Genomic DNA, 13,054 nt, shown 5'->3' with positions numbered 1-13,054 from the left:
ACACTAATTACTTTAAAAAGCACTTATGGAATATTAATATCCTAAGAATGAAGATGCCAATTACAAATTTACAGTGAGCACACAAGCGCTACAGGATTCAGAGATCTTCTACTCAGGAGTCAATAGGGAATACAAGATTTTAATTATTCAGTGCCCATTAAAAAAAAAAAAAGTTGGTTATAGCAGTCATAGTTTTTTATCTTTCTTTTGAAGACTCATTTCTTTCAAGAAAAAGGCAGTCTAACTGCTAGATTTCAGTATTGCCCATGACAATCATCTTTGTTTAATAAATACCCATCTAAACAAATACTAATTATGCTTGTGAAATAGAAGGAATGATAAAAACAGACTGGCATAGCACAGGATAGACAAAGATCAAGTACTCAAAGGTCAGCCTAATTTCAAGAAAACTTATTTAATCTTAAGCATGGCTGAAGTCAGACCCATTCAAACAGAATTTAAGCATGTTACAGAAATGTGATCCTTACAGCATGAATTATTTTTCTAGTTACTCAGGGTAAACAGAAGTACATCCCCTGACCAAAGGATATACCACTCCTAAAAGCTTATGACTGAAATTACAATATTCCTGAAATTGTTTAGAGCACGATCATCTATTTGTGACGACAGACATCTCTTGCAAAATCAGTCAGAGGTTTCACCTCTTCTCATACAGACAGAAAAATCTGCTTTGCTTTCTCTAAAGTATACAGTTCGCTGTAGGTCTTATGCATTATATCTTCCAGCTTAACAGAAATAATATATGTATTTTTATATAGTTGCAATAGACAAATGTGATTTGCCCTTGTCAATGTAACAATACAGCCAACAATCTCTTTATTAGTAATTTTTTTCCCATTCCCCAGGGACGATAGTTACTACACATTAAATAAACGCTGAAATACAATCAGATCTCTGATCAGATCTCAGCTGTAGCTTATTTATTTTTATCTTATGGAAAATAAAAATGTTAGGTAAAGCAAAAATAGAAGCCTCTAGCAGCATGCAGCTCACATATGTCAGGCACAACAACAACCAAAAGGTACAGTGAGTATTTAATACCTCAGTTGAAACTCATACTCATGGCATAGGCAATCCCTGCTAAAGTCGTGTGAAGAAGAGCTTCCACTATGAAGGAACATTCACAGAAACACACTATATAAAACTTGCCTTAAAACAACATTCTAATTTTCTAGTTAAAAACATTAATGTTGTTATTTCCTTACTTTTTTTAAGGTCATCTGAGAAACAAAACAAACAAACAAACAAAAACCACAATAGACATAGTAGCATGCGAACAAAGCACGACTTTCAATTCACTTTTAGACACTTTAAAAACACAGGTGTTTATTGCCATGTAATGACTTTGAATTAACACACCAGATTCTTCCACACGAATCAGAGGACAGTGGTCTCGAAGTCCCAAGTCAAGATGCTGCCACCAACCTGCAATAATTTACCTGCATTACTAACAACAGGTTTCATGAGGATTTTGGCTCCTGGGGTAACTTAAAGTACTCAAGTGGTACATCATCTTCCCTGTCCAGCAGGTAATGTGATCTGAAGAATCTGTCTTTTGATCTTGGTACAAATTCTCACTGCAATTGTCCACTTAGGAACATCACTCAATTTTTACACAAATGTCTGCATCTTTGAATGCACTACAGTGGCACAGTATTTAAACCATACCACTTTAGTAACATATTATGCCTGACAGTTTATATGTGGCTGGACAGCCTATTATTATTATTATTATTATTATTATTTTTAACCTTATTTTTAGCACTGTCAAAGTCCTCTTGCTTTACCTCTGTTACTTCGTGGTTATAGGAACAAAATGATTCAAAGCTTCAGTCAGATGTTTACAACTTGGGATGACTTACTCATTGAACACCTGCATTCATAAAATGACTTAGAGTTGTAACCAGGAGCATACACACTTTTCCTCCTCTTATGAATATTCATATGTTCTTTGAGAATAAAAGCTATTAAATAGGAATGAAAGCTTAGCCTCCACAAATACAAGCAACAAACAAGTACATTTTCTAATCTGCAATGCTAGCATTATACTCCACATACCTACCAAAGGAAAAATCCATTTAACTACAGAACACATTGTCATGTGAAATTGAAGTGAATAATAAACATGTTCCTACAATACTTAAAGAATAAGAAATATGGTAATGAAACTGAAGGAAAGGGAAATTATTTGAGAAGCATTAAATGAATGCAGTTGCTGGATAAACAATTCCCTGTTATATTCATCATGGTATTAATTAAAAAATAATAATAATTAAAAAAAAGAACGTTTTATTCCCAGTACTGATCTTAAACCAAAAATAGACATTTCCAAGTGAAAGATCTCTAGTGTTAACAGAGTCTTCTGTCAGTCTCAGAAAAAAAAAAAAAAAAGTTATTTATTTTTATCATTTCTGGAACTAGCAAAAATGGTATGAGAACTACACATTTCTTGTTTGAGAGGAAGAAGTTCCAAATGATGCCTCCAGACCATGATAATTTACAAGGCAGAACCTGAACAAGGACAGAGCCACATCATACGTGCTTTCAACGTATTTGTCAATGATGAAGTATTAATGTGACACCCAGTTCAATAAGCCTTCAGGGCTTGGAATAATGGTAACTTGGTAGGAAACACCACATTGTATCCTATAGCTATCTCTTGCTGCTCCTACTGGACGAGTAGGAAACTCCTGGCCTCCAACAAAAATCTGGGCTCCTCTATTACCTATTATTATCTGTTATTTCCAAGTGAGCAGCCTCGCTTCAACTCAGTTTTTCCTTCCTTTTCAATATCATGCCATGTGTCATAGACTCAATGAATAACCCAAGTTGGAAGGGATACACAAGAATCATCAAGTCCAACACCTGGCTCCACACAGGATCACCCCAAAACAATTCACTTCTCTGAGAGCGTTGTCCAAATGCTCCTTGAACTCCAACAGACTCAGTGCCGTGACCACGTCCCCGGGCAGCCTGTCCCAGTGCCCGACCACCTCTGGGTGCAGAACCTTTCCCTACCCCCCAGCCTGACCCTCCCCTGTCCCAGCTCCATGCCGTTCCCTCGGGTCCTGTCGCTGTCCCCAGAGAGCAGAGCTCAGCGCCTGCCCCTCCGCTCCCCTCGTGAGGGAGCTGCAGGCCGCCATGAGGCCTCCCCTCGGCCTGCTCTGCTCGGGGCTGAGCAAACCAAGGGACCTCAGCCGCTCCTCATACATCTTGCCCTCGAGACCCTTCACCATTTTGTAGTCCTCCTTTGGACACTCTTTAACAGTTTTACACCCTTCTTATGCTGTGGTGCCCCAAACCACACACAAAACGGAACCTGAGGCCACACCAGCACAGAGCAGCCCTTGACCAGCTAGCCATGCGGTACCTGATGTAGCTCCCACCAGAGCCTCTGCACCATGCTACTGCTATGAAAAGTGGGACTCATTGCAGATCTCTCTGTGTCTGTCTTTTGTCTACATCCACCTGTTTAAAATCAACTCACTCGGGGTTGGATTGTCCACTCAACTTATGCCCACAATTCACTTTCCTATTTGAGACTTGGCAGCAAATAAATATGCAAGGCTATCAAGAGATCAAGAGCTTTATTTCATTTCAGAAAAAAATACAGAAAGTCCTTTTCATAAATCTGAGTTTCTGTGCAGTCTGGTTAGGACCATACCACAGAGAAAACCAGCGGTTTGGATTTCCTAGTTTTAAGTCAAATTCTGAGCACGGTCAATGCTGAAATCATTTTCAGACAGAAAATAAGCATCTCTGAATTTTACAGCCATAAGATCACAGAGGAGAAGATACAGAAGAGATAAGAAACAGCCTCAGGAATGCAAGGTTTCCACTCATATAATTGTTTTTTTTTCCTCCCAGGTCTCAGTGACAGACATTTTACTGCTCTTAGGCAGAAGGTGTGTTTGCTGGGACTGCTATCTTCTGCATTCTAGCTTACTGGTGTGGCAACACTTAATCACCAAACTCTGTCTTAAAAGAAAGTAACAATATCACTGGTATACAGCAGTCAGACAAGGAGTAGTTACAGTAGACCCATTAACCTCTCCTATTAGCAAAACTCCCATTTCTTACGACAGTGAGAACTACCACAAATGTGACAGCAGCAAATCAAATGGAAGTTAATACAGAAGAAAACATCATCAGAAGTCAAAATATTTTGATTGAAAATAAGCTATTATCTTAACCCTGATTTTAAGATGACCTCCCAAACTCAAACTGATTAGAAACTAACAATGAAAAAAAACCTATCCTTTTAATAATTCTGCACTGCTTCCTTTCCTAAACATTCTGCATTATCAGTGGAGAAATCAGTCCAAAGGGGCTGCAGAGGTTGAGATAAATATATTGCATTTGCTCAATTTGAAGATTTCTTCTTGTGACTAATGAAAAGCGAAGTAACTTATTGCAACTAAAAATGCTATTCATAAAAGTGTGGGTAATAAAAGGTATAACAAGGTGACAAGACAGAGAAAACAGATTTGTTTACTTTGTACAGGTTAGAGCATGTACCCAGGGAAATCACATATACTGCAGTTCAAAATACTGCTTTAGATAGCATTAAAGCAGGAGCACAGGTAGGAAACGGTACAGCAGAAATTAACATTAAGTTATGGAAGAGAAGCAGTTTGTCTCTGCAATAGGTAAGTCTGAAAATTCTGATTTTTTTTCCTTTAATTACAACAAAATTCTGTAAGTAGTCAACTAACATCAGATGGATTCTGTTCTAACAACTGCTTTTCTCTGTATTGATGTGAACAGGCAAGCTAATCCAAAAGCATTCTGTACCGGTAGTTAAGAGCAGCAACAAAATGATCACAGCAGTGTCAGCTAATGGTGTTCGGGCACAAAAGCTTTACAACCAAATTTAAACATCATTTGTGCTCTTTCTCATACTGTATCATGGGATCATGCCCAGAAGACCAATGGTACCTTAAAACTGAAAAAACAAATGCTGTCTTCACATGTTAGAGAACATATTTTCAGAGTGCAGGACTCCTCTGAATCTCAAGTTGTACCGTACTTCAAGTTATATCACCACAACTTACACCACTGTACCTAGTAGCATCATTTCTTACTGACTGTTTGTTACACGTTGTATGAGTACTTCAGTTTTCATTAGTATTCCTTCAAATTCTTTACTTCTATTCTTCTAAAACTGACCTGTAACCAAAATACTAAACATACATCCACATCTGCACAAGTACTTATAAGTTCTTAGTTAACTGTTCCTTTATTTTTTAACTGTAAAACACAACTGCTCAAATGGCCTTTTCTAGAAAAAGTGAGCAATCTATCGAGAGCATTCCTCCAAAGACATTAAGGAAAATTTTACTGTTTTCTTTCTATTGCATTTTTATAGGATCCTAATATATTGAACACATACACACATTTATATATTATATTATACACAAGACTGTTACAGGAGAAGAAATTCTGGCCCGCTCAAATTCATAGAGATTCTAGTATTAACTCCAACATAGACGAAATTTATTGTAAAAATCAAAAATAAATTCTGTAATTCTAAAATCTAGAGGGTACCTAGAATTATTAAGAAGCCTGCTGTACTTCCTGTTTTATGCTTGTGATTTTCAAATATACAGTAAACTTACTTGGCCCACAATCTACCTTAATACATCTTTACCTTTGCAGCATATGAGTTTGCCCAGTGTACTGCAAACTGACATTTTCAAATCAGGGTGCCTAAAAGCAACACATCAAAATATGTTTGAAAAAAAACCTATACAGTTATTTTTGTCTTTCATAAATATCTGTTTAATATCCACTCAGTCATATCAACAAATATTTTTGTGTAATCTGCATAACTCTCATGAATAAAAGTCCATTTGGGGATTTTTATTTTTAAATTTTCACTGCATTAAATATGCTGCTACTCACAGATGTAAATTCTGGCTCAAAGCACTCTGAGCCTCCAAAAATTCAGTATTTTATTTGGATGCCTAATTAGTAGGGTTGTGAGGAAGCTGGTGAAGTGTAAGAGCCTACAGACAGTGCTGGTTGAAAAATACCCCTATTTGCCAGTCAACACTCACAGGCAGCTTTGGCTAGACCTTGCCACGGGGAAATTCACAGCAACTGTTGCTGTCTCCAGAGGAACTGACACTAAGTTTGCTTTGGAATTGTAGAATTTTTCATTGTAAGATCCCAAGGAGTGGCATGTTAAGGCATGTTCTCAAATTATTTAATAATCCCACAAATTTACTTGAGACATGAACTGGACTTGGACAGTCCATCTTCCCACTGTAAAAGACTCCGCCTTAAAGGCACAGCATTTAGCAGTCCTTTTATAAGGCTGCCGTGCAGTATCCTCAGATGTTTCTTTCTTCTTGTGATGGAGGAATGAAGGAAAAAATAAAAACAAGGGCCACAGTACGTTAAGAGAAACACAGATCAGATGCTTACCAAAATACAAGGGAGAAAAAGGTGTGTAGGGTGAAAATGATGACTTATTTTCAACTCCCCAGACAAAAAGGAGCACCTGTTTCTTCTGAAGTTTTCAAAGTGACAGGAGGATACCATCACCCTCCAAGTGAGGATATGCTATAGTGCATAAGAATGCCTGGCTATGGCAGAAACAGAAAGCCATATTAGAAGAAAAACACTGCATGGAGGCTTAAGGAGATTGCTTGATGGTGGTGAACCAGTGTAGTGAGGGACCAGCCAGTGAGAGCAGGCACTCAGAGGTGAGATCAGAAGGAACTAAAGCAACACAGCTAAGCCCATCCTTCTGTGGACTTTGGCATCTTCTGCTCAGAAGAACAAAGCTGCTTGCGACACATGAGATGGGTGCTTACCTCTGCCCTTCTGGGTACGCTGCCCTCCCGTTTCTCAGATTTGCACTTCACTCTTTCCTCCTTGCTCTTCTGCATCACAGAACATCGATTATTCCTCAGCCACCATCAGGTATGAGCCACTGCCACCAGGATCCTGCCTGAGATCTACGTCTCAGCAAGGTGAACACACCACTACCGGCCTCCTGAGAGCAAGCAGCAGCTCCTTGGTGGTGCCACACTGTGTGTCCACCACACTGCTACAGAAAAACAACTGCAGCAGCAAGGCTACGGTAGAGCTGGAATGTATTTTCCCAATCTGCATTTTATAGTGGGCAATGCTGATCTGTGTATGTTGACAGTTAGAAATAAAACCACAGCTGTAATTCTCTTTAACCAAGCCAACATCTCTCTACAGAAAAGAGACACAAAACTGCAGCAGGCTCTTCCTTAATTTTAGGCATCTTTACTGAAATACAAATAAAAACCTCTGTGTACCTAATGACCATGTACCTTTAAATATAACATCCTGTAAATGTTTTTATGCAGTATGAATGCTGCCACACATCTACATACATTTACAAGAATTCCAGGGTAAGAAGCAAGCCAAGCTGTGATCTCGTTTCAGCATCATACGCTCAGTATCTCTGTTGTAAAGAAACTAAGCTTTCAAAAATTAGCTGTTCCAGACATTCATATCTCCTGGAGAGCTTAAAAAAAATGCATTAAGTATAATTGTGACTCAGATAAAACAATATAATCCCTTTGAAACACCTTAAAATAAGCTAACACTCTTGCATATTCTCATTTAAACTAAATATAAACTTTGATTTCCATTCAAAACCAAATTATATCTGATTTCCTTTGTATTCAATAGCTCTAAAATTCCAGACACAACAAAAATGTTAAAATAGAAATACAATTAAAAAGATGCTTTGAAAATTGTTTCCATTTAGTAGCACAAAAATACTGATCTGAAAGACCTTCTAAAAACGATTTGGCTTCTGGCTCCCTGTTATATTCTGAGTAACTTTTCTCTTCGGCTATGGCCCTGTGACTATTTCCCACATCATGAAGATGCAACAAGCGCTACAGTATTGATTTATGCCATTAACCCTCTCATCACACCTTTCCACTGGCACATTCCCATCATTCTCAACCCTGTAATAGACTTAGCTATATTTCACAATACGCAAAATTCATTCCCTAATCCCAATCTACCTGAACTGTGGAGATGAACAGTTTGTAGATCTGCATCATTACCCTGTGTGCACTACATTTTAGGATTGAATTTCAATATCCTACAATAGTGATGCATGATTCAAACATAAATTACATTCTCTGTAGGTAAGCTTACATAAAAAGTCTTTTCAATAATTTTAAGTGCATTGTATTACACATAGGTGTGCTTTCAATGTTTTATGGTTGCACAGAATCAGCTGTATCTTAAGGCTGATTGCTCTTATTTTACTTATTATTATCATGTTGGTATTTACTTCTCGTCCACATCCTGACACTGTATACGGTTACAGAGTATTCACCAGCCAAAATACAAGCTCTATGTATATATTTTCGCATTATTGCAGTTATTTGGATTTTTCCTTGTTTTGACTGTCATCTCTCCCAATCATGCTCAATTTAAACAGCTAGTTTCTTGCTGAGGTAAACATTTCATATTGAAAATGTTAAATTTATCAAATCGAAAGGCAGCCTTTGCTCTGCATTAAGGCACAAACTGCACACCATTTCTGTTTTATTTCTTAAAATTTCAGGTACAGGTTTCAGTGCCAGAGCCAGGCAGTTGAGAAACTCCACTCCTGTTAAAAAGGCTTAAGCAGCTCTGTTGAATAGTCTTCTGAAAAGGCACAGAGGTATGGTGGTATTATCCAATTAGAGGCCAAGGCCTTAGGACATTGCAAGCATCTCTTTTCAAGAACTCTTCCTGGATGATTTCACACACAAAATAAGCTACTGCCCGATCATTGTGAAGAAGCCAAATGAAGATTCACTTACACTCAAAATTTTCCCTTGCTATTTTGCATGAACACATAAGTTTTCATGTGTACTGGTAAAATTTATAAATTTTAAAACCAGAAGTGATCGAATTCATCATGTAGCTAGTCTGTTTATTGACATAACACAAACCATAAGACTTAGTGGGATTAATCTGTGCTATTTATTTCCCAAGTTTGTGCACTATGAGCACTAAAGGGAGTGGCTTCCTGACTCCAGTGAAGCAAGAAAAGACTGTGAGAAAAAAGGTATCTAGAACACTTCAAAGAATATTTTGATATTGTTCCTTGGACTTAAGAGAATGGTAGAATACCAACGACTAAAATGCAATTCACTTTTTCACCAGTTGTGCTACAACATTTCAGTTTACATCTCAGTGTAAGTCCCTCTTAAAACAAAAATGAATCAACCACAAGGGTTTTTTGTTGTTGTTTTTTGTTTGGCCAGTTGTTTGGTTTTTTTTTTGCTTAAAATATTGCATAAAAAACATAAAGGCATGTTACTGATACGAAGTAATTGCATAAAACCTATATGGAAGTGAGAGACCAGCAAAAGAATCAAAGATTTTTTTAGACTATAAATTTTAATTCTTGCAAAAAAGTCTTAAAATACACATATTACACAAATACTTTGTATGACAAAAAGGAAATGAGAAATCAAAACTAGAAAAAAAAAAAAGGTGCAACATAAAGATGTAGGGTGTAAGGTTATCTTGTTAATTCTACCAAATTACCAAGGATATTCAACAGACCTCACAGGAAAAAGGATTGGAAACTAAATTTTAAAATCTAACTAATTATATAGTTTACTTCGGGAAGCATTTAAATAAAGCAAATTCTAAAAACTACTTGTGGTCACTATAGGATTTTGCCAGAAGAAAAATGTAAACCGTCTCATCGCAGAGCTGGGATGTCACCATGGTACCACAGCTTAGCGATACTTGGAAGGAAAGCTTGATCAGATTGAAGACAGGTTTTCCTACAAAGCTGAGGAGTTAAAAAGAATAGTTACATTTCCTGCTCTCATACTGCACACACTGGTACAGAAACATTGCTTGTGATAATGAAGACCTATTTTCAACCCTCTGAGAAGACAACAGCAAGATGTTGGTCCTCTGATGAAGAAAGAATGTTCTGTTCTTCCTTTGTTGTGACTACCAACCGTGCTATTTATCAACTACTAGCCATGAGCAATGCTGGCATTGCTAGCCACATAAATACAGCTGCAATCTTTTCCCTTTTCTCTGAGAATGTTATGCTGTCTTTTTATAAATTTGGGTAAGACAAAGTGTGCAGAACATTCATGCAAGGAGAATTCAACTTTGAATTCCAAGACTGCAATATGTTCAGCAGCAGGTTTCTAAAAAGATATGCGAAACTACAGTTCGAGAATTAAGGAACAAAAATATAATTTTAAAACCAGTAGTTCAAGTATGCTTTTGGAGTGAGATTCACAGCAATCAGAAAAAAAAAAAATAATTATCAGGTTTTAAGCAGAGGGCTTTTCCAGGGCATCTGGAAAAAGTTTTGGAGGGAAGACTTACTGGGCTGCTGCAGACTTATAGCCTATGACTTCTCTGTGACACTCCTGTGATAAATCTCCCAACCTCTGATTTTAATATCCAACACATCTGTCTTAGCAGCTCCATTTAGCATTTGGATATATATCCTTACATAGTGCCTCCCACAGACTGTCCCATAATCACTTTCTGGTTCAAAACCCCTAACACAAGCAGTGCTTCAGCATGCAGGCAATGCAACAAAAATGCTGGTACTGGCTCAGACCAAAGGTCTGGGAGAAGTCAGTATTCTGTCTCCACCAGGGGCTTTAAACAGGTGTCGAATGTGACAAGCACATAAGTTATTTCCCTCTAACGTCCTTCTCAGAGGCAAAAAGAATTTGAACAAAGAACTTCAGAACAGGACCCACTTTTTTTTCCCTGTGCATTTCAATACCCTAAGTGAACTTTTCTTGCCGAATCTCCTCTTGCACCCAGAATAAAGTCTAGTAAGAATTCAGTTTTACATGCCCATTCTTAGTGAAATAACGTTGGTGCTACCACAGGAATTCTTGAAAAAATGAATAAAAGATATCAAGTATTACACTCTAGAGAGGATTTAGAGAGAAATGACTTTCCAAATTTAACACCTTTCTGTGCACTTTCCACTCAGCAGCTATCTAAATCCTCCAAGTGCTTGCTTAACACCTGTGCAGTGCCCTTCATTCCAGTTCTGCAGTTGCTCACAATATCCTCAGTCTGAGTAACACCACGAGAAAAAGAAAACAAACAGGAACGCAGAACATGGCAGCAAGGATATTCAGTCATGAATGGACAGATTTTAGCTTGGGATCATAGAATCACAGAATGGTTTGGGTTGGAAGGGCCCTTAAAGCCCACCCAGTGCCACCCCCTGCCATGGGCAGGGACACCTCCCCCCAGCCCAGGCTGCCCCCAGCCCCATCCAGCCTGGCCTTGGGCACTGCCAGGGATGGGGCAGCCGCAGCTCCTCTGGGCAGCCTGGGCTGGTGCCTCACCACCCTCAGCGTAATGAATTTCTTCATTACATCTAATCTAAATATACCCATTTTTAGTTTGAAACCTTTACCCCTTACCCTATCCCTATACCCCCTGACACAGGGTCCCTCTCCAGTTCTCCTGTAGCCCCCTTTAGGTACTTGAAGGTTGCTGTGAGGTCTCACCGGGGCCTTCTCTTCTCCAGGATGAACAATCCCAGCTCCCTCAGCCTGTCTCCACAGAAGAGGTTCTCCAACCCCTTTGACCATCCTTGTGGCCTCCTCTGGACTTGTTCTAATACTTCTGTGTCCTCCTTGTGCTGGAGGCCCCAGCACTGAGCATAGGGCTCCAGGTGGGGTCTCACAAGAGCAGAGCAGAGGGAGACAATCCCCTCCCTCGCCCTGCTGGCCACACTGCTTTTGGTGCAGCCCCGGGTACGGGTGGCTTTCTGGGCTGCAAGCGCACATTGCTGGCTCATGTTGAGCTTCTCATCAACCACCACCACCAGGTCCTTCTCCTCAGGGCTGCTCTCAATCCACTCCCCACCTAGCCTGCATTTGTGTTTGGGATTGACCTGGCCCACGGACTTGCACTCGGCCTTGTTGAACTCATGTTGAACCATGAGGTTTGCACAGGCCCATCTCTCAGGCCTGTACAGGTCCCTCTGGATGGCATCCCTTTCTTCTTGCATGTTGACCACACCACACAACTTGGTGTCATCAGCAAACTTGCTGATGGCACACTTGATCCCACTGTCCATATCACCGAAAAGAAATGATAAACAATGCCAGTGCCAATACGAACCCCTGAGGAACACTACTCATCACTGATCTCCACCTGGACATTGAGCTGTTGGCCACAACTCTTTGAGTGCGACCATCCAGCCAATTCCTTACCCACTGAGTGGTCCATCCATCAAATCCCTGTCTCTCCAATTTAGAGACAAGGATGTCATGCATGACACTGTCAAATGCCTTGCACAAGTCTAGGTAGGTGATGTCTGTTGCTCTTCCCCTATTCACCAGTGCTGTACCCATTTTTGTAGAAGGCCACCAGAATTGTCAGGCAAGGCCTTACAAAGGAGCCCTGAACAAGGTACTGTCTATATTTTCCTCTAAATTTCTGAAATAAAGACTCTTGGAAGCCCAAGCCCAGTTGAGATCTGAAGCCTAAGCAAGTAGTGGGGAGCTACAGGTGTGCTCCCTCCCGACCTGAAGGATTTTCTACAGTTCACAAGATGGCAATGGAAGCTCTTCTTCCTGGCACACTTACAGTGCCTTGCTAAAACTACGCATTTCAGAACCTGGGATTTCACCTCAGAAGACAGCTGTCCCATCCTTTGTTTACTTTAGATTCCTCTATTATGGAAAAAGCAACTGCAGTTTTTTCCTTGCAAACAAACCTACACATTTATAATCACATTTCTGCTCATTTAGAAACAATACCAATGGCAGATATGACTGAATTACAACAGATCATTCAGAAACCGAGCAAGTTATATGGATGTCTCTCCAGCTCATCAAACAAAAACATTTGAGTATCTTTATTTTTAATGAATGTCTGGCAAAGCTTGATAGGCTATCAATACATCTAGAGGAAGAATATAAATAAAAAATGTATTCTTGCAATAGTGAGAATATGGAAATTTCAATTTTGGTGACATAAATATCAGAGAAATACCAGAGAGCATTTGAGACCTGAAATCAGC

The 13,054-nt window shown here is 39.2% G+C and overlaps 1 protein-coding gene across 13 annotated transcripts in view; it reads right to left on the bottom strand.

Annotated features, from left to right (window-relative positions):
- Nucleotides 1–13,054, bottom strand: part of MCTP1 (multiple C2 and transmembrane domain containing 1) — a 272,517-nt gene that overhangs the window by 162,318 nt on the left and 97,145 nt on the right. The gene's annotated exons all lie outside the window — the stretch shown is intronic.

The sequence above is a fragment of the Anser cygnoides genome, chromosome Z (genome assembly GCF_040182565.1).
Source record: "Anser cygnoides isolate HZ-2024a breed goose chromosome Z, Taihu_goose_T2T_genome, whole genome shotgun sequence".
NCBI lineage: Eukaryota > Metazoa > Chordata > Aves > Anseriformes > Anatidae > Anser > Anser cygnoides.
The sequence above is the reverse complement of the archived record's forward strand: the minus strand, read 5'-3'. Positions and strand labels throughout refer to the sequence as shown.